Genomic DNA, 13,629 nt, shown 5'->3' on the forward strand with positions numbered 1-13,629 from the left:
GCAAAGGACAGGTGGAAGGGGGCCGGTCAGCAAGCTCCCTGTGCTGCGCAGCCTCCCTTGGGGCCCCCAGGCCTGGAGGTTGATGATTCTGATTCATGAAACAAGCCTGGGCTGACGAGGATGGGTGAGACCGTGCAGCAGGCTGAAGGGTGAGCTCCCTGAGTGAGGGGCCCAGCTTCAGGGGAACAACTCACCTGGTGATGGAGGGGGTGAGGGTCTCTGGAGAAGCTGTCACACGAGCGGGACCCTAAAGAATGTCTAGGACTAGCCTGGGGCTGGGGGAGCCGATGAGGAGAGGAGAAGGGCCTCTGAATAGTTCCAGGGAACTGCCAGGGATGAAGCTGGAAGTTGCCAGGGCCACATCAGGGGACTCCATGAGTCAGCTGCTCAGAACCCCTCTGCAGGCGGGTCTCAGCCAAGCAGCTGACGCCAGTTGGTCTCCCGCACTGAGGCCTGAGCCTCTCCTCTGAAGAAAGGAACCAGGCTGGGCCTGGTACAGCTGAGCGACTGCTGCGCCACCAGAGGCTGGGAGCTGGCAGGAAGAAACTGGCTGCGGCCCCTTAAGTCCTACTGAGCCCTTCCAAGCTCAATTGCTAATATTCTATTTTAGGTCCTTACACATGCATTTGGGAATAAATTACAATTTCTTCATGAAGAAAATAACTGAAAGCATCCCAGCCATTTGGGCGCCTGGTGGCCAGGAGGAACAATTCCTGTGGGTGTGTCATGGGCTTGGAACTGTGGGCTCCCAGGGACACGTGGCATAAATGCACCCCTACTCTGCAGGGCAAGCTTGTCTTCTATATGTTTAAGCCAATAAGCTTATCAGGAGCTCCTGAAATGTAGCTGAAATCTATTTTAAAATATTATTTGGGGGTTTCCCTGGTGGTCTGGTGGTTAAGAGTCCACCTGCCAATGCAGGAGACATGGGTTCAATCCCTGGTCCAGGAAGATCTCACATGCTACAGAGCAACTAAGCCTGTGAGCCACAGCTACTAACCCTGTGCTCCAGAGTCTGCAAGCCACAACTACTGAGGCCTGCGCACCCAGAACTTGTGCTCTGCAACAAGAGAAGTCACCGCAATGAGAAGCCCACGCACTGCAACTAGACTGTGGTCTCCACTCACAGCAACTAGAGAAAAGCCTGTGCAGCAACAAAGACCTGGCACAGCCAAAAATAAATAAACAAAAATAAAATTATTTAAAAAAATATTACTTTGTTGGAATGCTAAGAAGGCATGAGAAAAGGTTTGACAAAATGCTGAAGAAGGGAATGAAGAGGAGTGTGATGACCTGTGTGCCCACCCTGGGGTGGTGGGGTGCCCCCTCCTCCAGGCACTGCCCAACATCTAGTCCCTCTTCCCTGCTCACCAACAGGGCCTGGATTTCTTTCAGGCTGGTAATATGTTAGTGAAATCAACCACCTCCCTGGATCCCTTGCAGCTAAGGCTGGCAGTTTGGGTTTTTGTTTTCCGATTCAAAAGCGCTGGACCCATGAGCCATGCCTTTTGCCTTTCCTCCATCTTCCTGCCTAGAATGTGAACGTGAGGCCTGGAGGGGCAGCAGTGAGACATCTCGTGAGTGTATGGAATGAAGCCTCATGGATGGCAGCACGGAAGACAGAAGCCTGGGACCTGGCATGGGAGAGGCACCGACCCAGAGCCAGGTTCCAGTACAGGAGGCATTGACAGAAAGGCAAGGATTCCCTAGGAATCATTAGCCCTTAGACCCCCATCCACAGAGTCTGCAGAGATGCCTGAGCAGGCCCAGCCCCACCGCTGCCTTTGTGCAAATGAGAGCAAGATGCCCACCCCGAGGGAGACACAGTCCCACGGCAAAACCTTGAAAGAGAAGGACCGCTCAGATTTGAGCCTGCCCCCCTCAGCCAGTGTCCACCTACAGCAAGCACTCAGGACAGATCCAGGGGGTGGCTGTAAGCCTGACATTTCCTTTTCTTCATTCTCAGCAGAACTCAGTTCACATCAATGGACACCCTCTGCTCTCATAAGTCGAGAAGAAGCCAGCCTCTGGGCATCCTGAGATAATGGGGAAGCTGTTTCTACAGACGACATGTTTTCACAGCACATCCACCCACTTCGAGAAGGAAGGAATAAGAATTAGTCATATCTGAAGCTGAATTATTAACTCTCTGGATTTTATACAAGTGGGTATTTTAAATGCTCTTCTTCATTACTGAAACAGACTCCGCTGGATGCCACTGACCCCTCTAGTGCCTTGGCAGCCGCTCTGCCCGAGATGAGGGGTGGGTCATGTAGGCTTGCCCAACTGTCTCCTCCCCTCACAACAACCCAGAGTAACATCTGCAAGAACAAGCCAAAGTGCTCTGTGCCCGGGAGCACATGTTGGTGTCTAGGGATTAGCCATTATCAATTCTGATCCATTTCAATCTTCCGAGCTCCAGATCAGCAAGAGTGACCTTTACCATGTCCTTCACCTGGTCCTATGTCTGAGCGGCTGTCAGCCATCCTGTTCCATAAAGTCTCTCGGGCCCTGGCCTTCCTTCCCACTACTTCCATCCCAAACCTGACCCCTGGTGCCGGCCTCCCAGGGCAGCCACCATGGGCTTCCTGCTTCCATCCTCTTCTCACCCCCAACCCATCCATCTTAATTCTTGCCAAGAGTCCTTCTCAGAGACTTGCATTCTTATTGTACTTCTTTGATCAGAGAGTCTGTGACTGTCCATTGTTTGAAATGAGAAAAATGGGAAATTGGTCAATGATGAAAAGAGGAGATAAAGCAGATAAGACAGGGTTCCTTGTGAAGGAGGTTAGGAAAGGTTAAATGACCTTCTAAAGGCTTCTGGAAAGGAAGGGCTAAGATGTGATGCAGCAAAGGTGGAACTGGGTTGGGAGGATGATAGGCGGTGATACTTCTAGGCAGGAGATCAGAAAGTTGATTTGTATTTTACACAAGACCAGACACACCCTGAAAAACAACATACAAACAAGGACACAAAACCCCCAGACCAGACTTCCCTGGTGGCTCAGTGGTAAAGAATCTACCTGCAGGAGACACGGGTTTGATCCCTGATCCAGGAAGATCCCACATGCCTCAGAGCAACTAAGCCCGTGAGCCACACTACGGAGCCCATGCTCTAGAACCTGCGAGCCGCAACTAGTAAAGCCTGCTCTCCCTAGAGCCCATGCTCCTAGACAAGAGAAGCCACCACAGCGAGAAGTCTGTGCCCCACAACTAGAGACGAGCCTGCATAGCATCAAAACCCAGCACAGTCAAAAATAAATAAATGATTGAAAAGAAAACTCCAATAGACTTATGGACATGGGGAGAGGGGAGGAGAGGGTGAGATGTATGGAGAGTGACATGGAAACTTACATTACCATATGTAAAATAGACAGCCAATGGGAATTTGCTGTAGGGCTAGGAAACTCAAACAAGGGCTCTGTTATCAACCTAGAGGGGTGGGGTGGGGAGGGAGATGAGAGGGAGGGTCAGGAGGGAGGGGATATATGTACACCTATGGCTGATTCATGTTGAGGTTTGACAGAAAACAGCAAAATTCTGTAACACAATCATCCTTCAATAAAAATAAATTAATAAAAAAAAAAAAGAAAACTCCAAACCTCTGGAAATATCAATACAGGCCCTACTTGAAGGAAGTGACAACGTTTTCTTGAGAGTAATAAAAGAAGATGTGGGCAAACAAGAAACATCATGTTCCTGAATAAGAAGTCTCAGTGTTAAAAGGATGTTCATTATCTCGCCTCATAAAATTTATACACAAATAACATATATTTATTATATATGCAGGTAAAGAACCACCTGCAATGCACGAGACCTGGGTTCGATCCCTGGGTTGGGAGATTCCATGGAGGAGGGCACAGCAACCCACTCCACTATTCTTGCCTGGAGAATCCCCATGGACAGAGGGGCCCGTGGGCTCTAGTCCATGGGGTCACGAAAAGTCGGACATGACTGAGTGACTAAGCACAGCACAGCGCATATATTTAAGATGATGCTGATCAAATTCCAAGAAGATGTTTTGGGAATTTTAAAATATTCTAAAGTTACTATGAAAGAATATATGTGTAAAAAGATCCATAAGTAGAGAGATATATGTATAATATCTACCCAATCAGCCATAAAAACTTATTATAAAACTGATATAATTAATGTGTGGCATTGGCACTAAACAGTTATACTGATAATATAGAATAGAAAAATAGGACAGAGAAAGCTGTCTCTACAATGATCCAGGGCATTCCAACAAGACAGCAAGACCATAAGCCACAATCCATTATGAAAGCCTGATTCTAATACGAAACCAAAGTAATTTTTAAGTGAAAACAACAAGTATGGTAGGTTAACATCATAACAGACTGAACTGACTGAGGTCTTTCTTCTTTAAAAAAAAAAAAAAAAAAAGACAGCAGAAAGCAAGAACACAGGCTTGTGTGAGAATGGCCAAGGGTCATCATGGTGAGGTTATGCCATACCTCATGAGACCCTTTTGCTGATTTTGGAGTCCCAAGACATTATCAGTGATGATCCATGACAAACCCTGAGCAAAGGCAGGAGACGAGGCTGAAAAGCAAACTCAGTCCTTCAACTGTCTCTTGTTGGTTGGCAGGGTATCTTCCCTTATTTATTATATTTTTTCAACTATAGATCTCATTTCCTTAAATAGTATTTCCTGAGTGACTATTAGGTGGCTACTCCTTGAGTGGGGACATTTTTCATGAAGACCCACAAAAAATGTAGGGAGCCAGGATGCAACTGAAAGCAATGGTCAATCCTGGGGCAACAGGAAATGAGGGTATCTCCCTCAGTTCTTTGATAGACGGTCAATCAGCCAAACCTGTGCCAAACCTGTGCCCTCAGGGCTCAATAACTCACAGGGAGAAGAGGATGTTGATGGGGTAGCTGTGGGTCAGGTCCCAGGTGCAGGATGCAGGACTTGAGGATGCTGAACATGAAAATTGGAACAACTGTCTCTCGGACGAGATAGTTGCCCAGTTAAAGAGTTACCGTAAGTTACAGTGGGGAAACCAGGGTGGGGATGTCTCTAGACATGCAACTGCCCCCAGTACATCCAGAAGTACTCAAGGTAAAAGAGGAACTTGCTCCTTGAAGGGCCAGGGGGCACTCTGGGAGGAGGTCAGGCTCTGGTTTGCTCCCAGAAAGTCTAGTGAAGCTGAACTTCTGAGCCGAACGAGGTGGCGGCACCCAGAACCTCCTTCAAAGTAGCAACTCTCAGGGAGACTCCAACATGCCAAGAGCTGCCCTCCCAGAAATACTGTCTCTGGAGAAATGCTTCAGGCTTGGACGGAATGTAGGGTTTTGTTTGTTCTTGACTTGGCCAAGAGGACTGCAGGGAGGGGGGAGAGGATGTAACAGCCAAAATGGGGAGAAACAGAGGTCACCCTCTATGGAAAGAGATGCTGTCAAGGCTAGCAGAGACCTCTTAGAGAGAAGGGCCAGGAAGGAGTTCACTGAGGCAGTTCAGCTTCTTTCCCCCAAGCTGTTCAAGAGGGCTGAGGGTCCAGTTTCAGGAAGCAGAAGTGAGTCCCTCCAAGAGGATGCTTCAAACAGGTAGCACCCAAGGCCACAAGAGTCACAGAATTTCTGAGAAGCACAGAGGGGATTCTCCATTTAAGCACGGATTGCTAACTGCCAGGGCTTGGGATGAGGGCTGGGACTTCTCTCTGCAGCCCCAGTGGAGCCCAGATTCACTTGGTGGTCAGCTCCCTGGGTTGGAGTAGGCTTTCTAAAACCAAGCAAGTCCAAGAGGTTGGGCCCTGCAAACTCAGCCACTCCAAGGGGCAGAAAGTCACATACAACAGGAAGATTTTCTAGAATGGTTAAACCAGATATTCAGGTCCACTCAGGGGACTGTGGGGCCACACCAATCCTGATGCTGAGACGGATGACCAGAGGCCTCAAAGAGAAGAGACAAACATGTCAGGTTTTTGGATGCAACAAAGTATTGCTTCCAAGAAGAAGTCTTTCAGGATTTCTAAGTAAAGTGCCAAACTTGATTCTGAATGGTTACAGGGGTAGGGGACCACCATGTGTGACCACAACCTGATTTTGTTCAATATCCTGAGGGTAAGACCATCACTTTCCCTCATAATCATTCAGTTTTGGAAAAGAAAAGGGTGAGCATTCAGGCAGCAGTTAGGAAAAGGTGGAAAGGAAGACTTTGATGTTAAATAGTAGTCCTTAAACTTAGAGGCTATTTAAAATCTCACACTGGAATCTCAGGAAAGTCACATGAGACAAAGGATAAGAAAATCAATAGCATATGAAGACCTGTTAGCACAGCACAAAAGTACATTCTCCCCTGTTGCCCTGGGTCTACTCAACTACCCCAGGAGGTCAGGCATACAGGCTCAGGCCTGGTTTCTCCACAACACCCCACCCATAATCAAAAACAGGCTCAGAGAAGTTCACCGACTTGCTCAAAATCACAGACCAAATGAAATTTGAAACTGCAGTAGCAAAGCACACAGACCATTGAGGAGAAAGAGTCTTTTTCAAAAAATGGCAAGATTTTTAAAAATCCCCAAGGGAAGAGAATGAAGAAGTGTCCAGAGCGTGAACTTGAAAGTAGCCAAAACAAAATGCAATCTGGGGATCACAGGAGCTCTGAAGGGTAACTGAAAATATCCAGAGCAGCAAATCACTCAAATGGGTCAACTGGGGTCTGACCCATTCCCAGCCTGGCGGCCTGGGCAAGTCACTGCCCACTCTGTGCCTCCTGTTCAATCTGGGACCCAATCTTGCAGGATTTGTTAGAAGGATGAAATAAGACAAAGGATGTAAATCAGTGAGAGAAACACTCAACCTCTGGCAAGCATGACAGAAGTGTCTGCTAGGACTATTAGAATAGCATTATTGAGACTTCCCTGGTGTTGCGGTGTAAAAGAATCTGCCTGCCCGCCAATGTAGGGGACATGGGTTCAATCCCTGGTCTGGGAAGATCCTACATGCCATGGAATAACTAAGCTTGTGAGCCACAACTACTGAAGTCCATGCACCTAGGGCCTGTGTTCCACAAGAGAAGCCAGGCAACAAAGGGTGGACCCTACTCACCACAACTAGCAAAAGCCCGAACAAAGCAATGCAGACCCGCGTGGTCATAAATAAATGAATAAATAAAATTTTTAAAAAAAGAATAGTATTATTGGTATGGACACATGTAAAGTACTTAGGCCAATACCTGGAAAATAGTGTTTTTGCTCTTTACACTATTGGCTCTTTTTTAAAAAATCATTTTTAACCTACTAACATTACATTGTAAAAATACATGGTTTATCAATGCACATTTTTCATAACTAGTGCATGTACTACATTTACTGATGAAAGGCACCTAGGTACATGTGAGAGTCAGATCAGAGCAGTGTCCCCACCCCAATGGTGATAGCCCCAGGGGACAGTGCAGGGACTTGGTTCTCAATTTAGCCTCCAGGGCTGCTTCCCAGGGACATGGGCAACTCCCCCAGGGCTCCCTGAAATGAACTCATGGGTGCTCACAAGAGTCTGCACAGAGCCCCAGGAATATGGAGTCCCTGAGTGGGAAGCAGATCTAGTGAGTGAGTTATCTGCAGTGCTTCTGAAGATCTCCTTGCAGAGGAGATGGTAGTGGATGTCTTGCTTTCTGTTTTCGAGGAGGAGAAAATTGCGGTTATTGCCACATGCTAAATTCCCTCTGAGTCCAAAGACTGGACTCCAGGACTAATGGAAGGGGCATTCTGGAGAAAAGAACAGGACAGTCTCCTTCTTGGCCAGGAGACCTGGCTGCCTCCATGGCTGAGGGCAGAATGGGCAAACATTAACTTACCACCTCCGACTGGGAGAAACTCAACATCATTTATCTGAGGAGGAAACGTGTCTGATCAACCTACTGACGTTTTCTGAAGGAAAACCAGGAAATGTAATTTATTTAGGCCAGTGCTTTACAATTTGGGGGATACAAAAGAATCCCCAGGGGCATTTTTAAACAACAGTGATGCCTGGGTTCCATCTCAGAGGTCCTGATATCCTTAATCAGGAGTGCGCACAGGGGCACAGAGGAATAAAAGATGTGAGTGTGACCAGAGTCACCAGTTTAGACTTGCAAAAAGTCTTAAGGCTTGAGACAGGATTGCTGGGTGAGTAAAAAGTTGTTCTTTCAAAAAGAACACAATTTAAAAATAGGAAATGAAAGGCAGGGATCAGAGAACATTTCTTAGGATATAAAAACAAGGATCCCCCTGCCCAGCCCCCTGCCATTCAAAGATGCAGCAAGGTCTGATCTTGTCACTTTCATGAATGATGTGGGATAATGTCCCCACAGCTAGAGACAATGCAGGAAGTTTTCACCGATGCTAAATGGAGTCTGAGGCGCCCAACAGACGCCAGGGTCATCTCAGCCCTGGGAACTGAGCTGTCAGTGACTGAGAAAGCATCCTTCCACACTTAGGGGTTAATGAGCTCTGTGAGGCTCTGGGGTCGCGAGCACAGTGGGCTCCTGAAGACACCGCATACGTTGCACCATTGCTAACCCCATGCAGCCGGATCATGGGTGTGGTCCTTGGAAATAAACACAAAACCCTGCTCCATCTCTGTGCATAGCCCCTGGGCTTCTGCCACGACATGCCATGATAAAGACAACTAAGGTCCAGGGAAGGGCCACCGTGAAGGCACAAACTTCCACATTGGGAGAGAGGACGAAGCAAGTAGAGTAGGGAGGAGAGCTTGGGCAAAGACTGTGGAGGCTTGCAGTCCAGGCAGGTGGACAGGTCTTGCCTTCCAAAGTTTTCTGAAATGCTGCCATGGAGAATCACCGCTTTGAGTTTTTAAAGAGCAATTTTACTAGCAGTAAAGGATGCAGTTTTAAAAAGTGGATATTCAGCACACAGAACTTATCATCCCAGAGGGCGCAGTGACTGAAAATAGAAACTGGGCTAAGGACATGATTTATTAAGAGTACTCAGAGTCTTGGAGAATACTGCTAAGTTTGAGAGTATTTCCATGAAAGGCGACCGACCTCTCAAAGCGCTTGTCAGCATCACTGTCACAGACCCCAGGGCCAGCTCAGCGAGGCACGAGTTCTAGAAATGGGAAATCATTCCTCCTCGCTCCCCTCTAGCTGCCAAAAGGGTGACGCCACAGGATATTTTCAAAACTGTCTGCTGAGAAAGTGTCCATGACAGTGATGCCACAATACAGATGTCATAACGATGGGACTGCTATGAAATTTTCCCAAGTTCTGTAATGAGGGAGATATACGTGGGAAAGCATGAAGACAAAAGACGGAACAACAACAAAAAAGCCACAAAAGAGAGTATGAAAGTGAACAATCGCTCAATCGTGTCCGACTCTTTGAGACCCCAAGGACTACGAAGTCCATGGAATTCTCCAGGCCAGAATACTGGAGTGGGTAGCCATTCCCTTTTCCAGGGGATCTTTCCAACCCAGGGATCGAACCCAGGTCTCCCACATTCCAGGCAGATTCTTTACCAGCTGAGCCACCAGGGAAGTCCTAGAATACTGGAGTGGGTAGCCTTTCCCTTCTCCAGGGGATCTTCCTGACCCAGGAATTGAACCGGGGTCTCCTGCATTGCAGGTAGATTCTTTACCAGCTGACCTATCAAGGAAGCCTAAATAAAGCTGAAAAATATTTAGTTAGGAATAACATTTCTGTGGAACTGGCCAGAACAGGCTTGCTTATTGGTAAATTTAGAAAAAAAAAATGTTAATTTCCCATATTGGCTCTTTGAGTTTTTACAGCAGAGGCCAACTGTCAAACAGTTACATTTCCAATGTTATTGCAGTTTATCCAGTACTGTAACTGAGAGACTTTTGAGAGGTGAAGAGAGTGACCTTAATAATTCCCCTGGGACCTCCGGCATACATGGGGACCATCCCGGATACACTACGGTGTGTGATCACCCCAGTGAAGTCCCAAAATTGGGCTTGGAACTCCCAGGCAGAATTCAGGTTTTCTGAGGGTGCTGTTAAACGGAATAACATTCCCTTATGACCTGAATTTGCATAAAGGGTAGGAAGATATTCTTCTCTTCTCTGGAGAATAAAACAGAGGTGGGGGAGGGGTGAAGTAAACGTGGGGAATGATGGTGGGAGCAATGTCCCCCCACTGACGCTTTATTTTTCACTTTAAATCAATGGCTCATAGCTTTGGTTGAGTCCCGGGGGAGCCTTTCAAAACAACTCAGGCTGGGGTTTACCCCAGACGAAATAAATCATCTCTGGATTTTCTTAAAAAGTCACTACTAATAGTTTATGAAATGATTCGAAACTTCAAGGTCAATAAAGTCAAACAAATGTCTCCAAATCCATTCCAGAGGCCCCTCCCCACAGTAGAGCAAGGAACCCAGGTGAATAAGACAGCCAAGAGTCCCCAAAGGTGAAGCCGGGTCCCTTCTTCCTTCTGGGCTTCGCTTCTGCTCCACACCTTCAGCGGTCTGTCTGGATCTGGGGATGTAACAGCTGTCCTTTGGAAGGAACAGGGACTCGGCTGCCCTGGATGAGGCATACAGCTTGGAAGGCCACTTCCTTGGGCTTCTCGGGGTGATGTCAAAACCATGGAGGGTAATTCCCCATCCCCGGGGGTTTTCTGCCCTCACACCCAACTCTGGGGTCATTTTAACCATGTACTAGGACATTCACATCTTAGACCAACAGCAAAAACACAATATGATGAAATGTAGCACAAAATTTCTGTCTTTCTCCACAACACGTAATTAAAGCTATATTATTAAAAAGCTATACATATAGTCTCCAGGTAAGAATACTGGAGTGGCATTATCAGAGAAATGCAAATCAAAACCTCAGTAAGGTATCATTACATGCCAGTTAGGATGGCTGCTATCCAATAAATTTATTGCTGCTACAAGCAATAAATGCTGGAAAGGGTGTGGAGAAAAGGGAACCCTCTTACACTGTTGGTGGGAATGCAAACTAGTACAGCTGCTATGGAGAACAGTGTGGAGATTTCTTAAAAAACTGGAAATAGAACTGCCATATGACCCAGCAATCCCACTCCTTGGCACACACAATGAGGAAACCAGATCTGAAAGAGACACGTGCACCCCAATGTTCATCGCAGCACTGTTTATAATAGCCAGGACATGGAAGCAACCTAGATGCCCATCAGCAGATGAATGGATAAGGAAGTTGTGGTACATATACACCATGGAATATTACTCAGCCATTGAAAAGAATTCATTTGAATCAGTTCTAATGAGATGGATGAAACTGGAGCCCATTATACAGAGTGAAGTAAGCCACAAAGATAAAGACCAATACAGTATACTAACACATATATATGGAATTTAAAAAGATGGTAATGATAACCCTATATGCAAAACAGGAAAAGAGAGACAGATGTACAGAACAGACTTTTAGACTCTGTGGGAGAAAGCGAGGATGGGATGTTCAGAGAGAACAGCATTGAAACAAGTATACTATCAAGGGTGAAACAGACCACCAGCCCAGGTTGGATGCATGAGACAAGTGCTCAGGGCTGGTGCACTGGGAAGACCCAAAGGGATGGGATGGGGAGGGAGGCGGGAGGGGGGATCAGGATGTGGAACACATGTAAATCTATGGCTGATTCATGTCAATGTATGGCAAAAACCACTACAATATTGTAAAGTAATTAGCCTCCAACTAATAAAAATAAATGGAAAAAAAAAAGAACTATGTCCTCAGAACATGTAGATTCTAACATTCAGTAGGTACTCAACAAACATTTATTGATTAATGAAAAAAAAAAAGGAATACTAGAGTGGGTAACCATTCCCTTCTCCAGGGAATCTTTACCACCCAGGGATCAAACCCACATCTCCTGCACTACAGGCAGATTTTTTACTGTTTGGGCCACCATGGAAGCCCATATGTATATATAAGTATATACATATATATGTATGTATGTATATTGCCTGCCAAAAGAGAAAAGTAGATCCAGTTCTAGAAACTACTTGGAAAGGAAATCACAAAGCACATCTCTCTGTTCTTATCATCGCCATGAGGTGGTCACCCCGGCCTTGGATCTGGCACACGAATCCCTAGGGGATGACTCAGATGGTCACCACCATGCCCCACAACACTGGTCTGGTCTAAGTTTTCTGATGGAAAGTACAACTGATTCCCTTTGCTCTGTGCTGCCCTGTGAAGTATATTTTATTTTCGATGCACTCTATTGTTCTTAATGAAAAGCTTCTCATGAACCAGAATGTGGAAGTAGCTATTTACAGCTGAGTTTTATGAACATCATAGTCAAAAATTAGAAACAAACATGAAATTGGTTATAGCTGTACTAATCCACATAACAGATTCAACTCTCCAACCTGCGTCCTCACCATTTGTAACACTTGTAAATTAGTCTCTGCTCACATTTCCTAGCCCCCCACCCCTCCCTAAAATGGGCTCCTAGGTCCCATTGCAGGACATTCTGGGATCAGGTAAATTTTTCAACATGCTACTTCCCTCTTATGCTCTCACTTTATAAAAACTAGGTGAGCCTTTGTAGCTGGGCAATACAGGTTTTCAAGAGGTCACCACCTACTTCAAGAAAGAACTGAACTCTGGGCCACTGAGAGTGTGCCAACCAGGCTCCCATCACTAACCACAGTGGAGCCAAGAGAAGATTTGGGGGAGGTGAACCCATTCGGGGTCTTCTCAAGGAAGTTTTTCACTTTGCCATTTCTTTCGTAAAAAATGAAGTCAGAAGTGCCTTTATTGCCAACTGGGACTCTTTAATTCCTCAACCCCTTAACCCCAAGTCAAGAGCCAGCCACCTCTGAGGCTAAGGAGCAACCAGGATAAGCCCGGAGGGTCCAGGCAGCCAGAGGGGCTCACGTGGGAAGGAGTGGGATGAAGGAGGCAGGACAACCAGATCAGTGGGAGCAAGGGCACATCCTGGGTGATCCAACTGCTCTTTTAACCACGCCAGGCCAGCCTTCTCCTAAATGGCAGGTCTGACAGTAAGACCGGAAGGGGCCACATGGGTGGCTCATCACCACACGTGACCAGTCCTGGAAGTCAGGACACAGAGACACCGAGAGCAATATCACCTCCCGTGGCACTGTTTTCTAGAGAGAACAAGAGGGTTTTACTTCCAGCTGGGGAAGAGGACTGGCTGGCATGGCTTTCTATTTTGGATCTTGGCAGCTGGATTCGTAAACAGGAAAAAGCTGGAATTCTGACTTGGGTATGGGGTGGGGCTGGAAATGGTTCAGATTCACATCCTTGCTGGAACTGGGCAGACATCAACTCGAGGGTAAAGGCCAACTCGGGAAGAGCAGCAGGTAGTTCCAGACCCATCTCCCCCACCCCACCCCCGACCCCAGTACAGGTTTTAACTGGAAGTTGACCTTTTAGAGCTCCCGACCTAGCCTTTCAGCATCACACATCACCAGCATCACACATGGTGACAGGCACAAACTCCGTCCTCAGGTCCTTCTTGAAAGGATACTCCTGTCCTGAGGAAGCTGCACACACTTTGACTCCAAATCGGAGCCCGGCTGGCAGATCAAGGAGCCCAACTCAGTTTATACTCACCCAAAATGATGCTAAACGGAGCAACCCACGGAGCCGAAATTAATTCGCGACAGTAAGTTCTGGCATGTTTACTCTAAACTA

At 46.8% G+C, this 13,629-nt stretch overlaps 1 protein-coding gene across 3 annotated transcripts in view; it reads right to left on the reverse strand.

The window, feature by feature from the left end:
- The window catches only part of FHOD3 (formin homology 2 domain containing 3), a 511,278-nt gene that overhangs the window by 56,563 nt on the left and 441,086 nt on the right, over window positions 1–13,629 (reverse strand). The window lies entirely within an intron of this gene.

Source organism: Muntiacus reevesi, chromosome 4 (genome assembly GCF_963930625.1).
Source record: "Muntiacus reevesi chromosome 4, mMunRee1.1, whole genome shotgun sequence".
In the NCBI taxonomy this organism is placed as follows: Eukaryota; Metazoa; Chordata; class Mammalia; order Artiodactyla; family Cervidae; genus Muntiacus; species Muntiacus reevesi.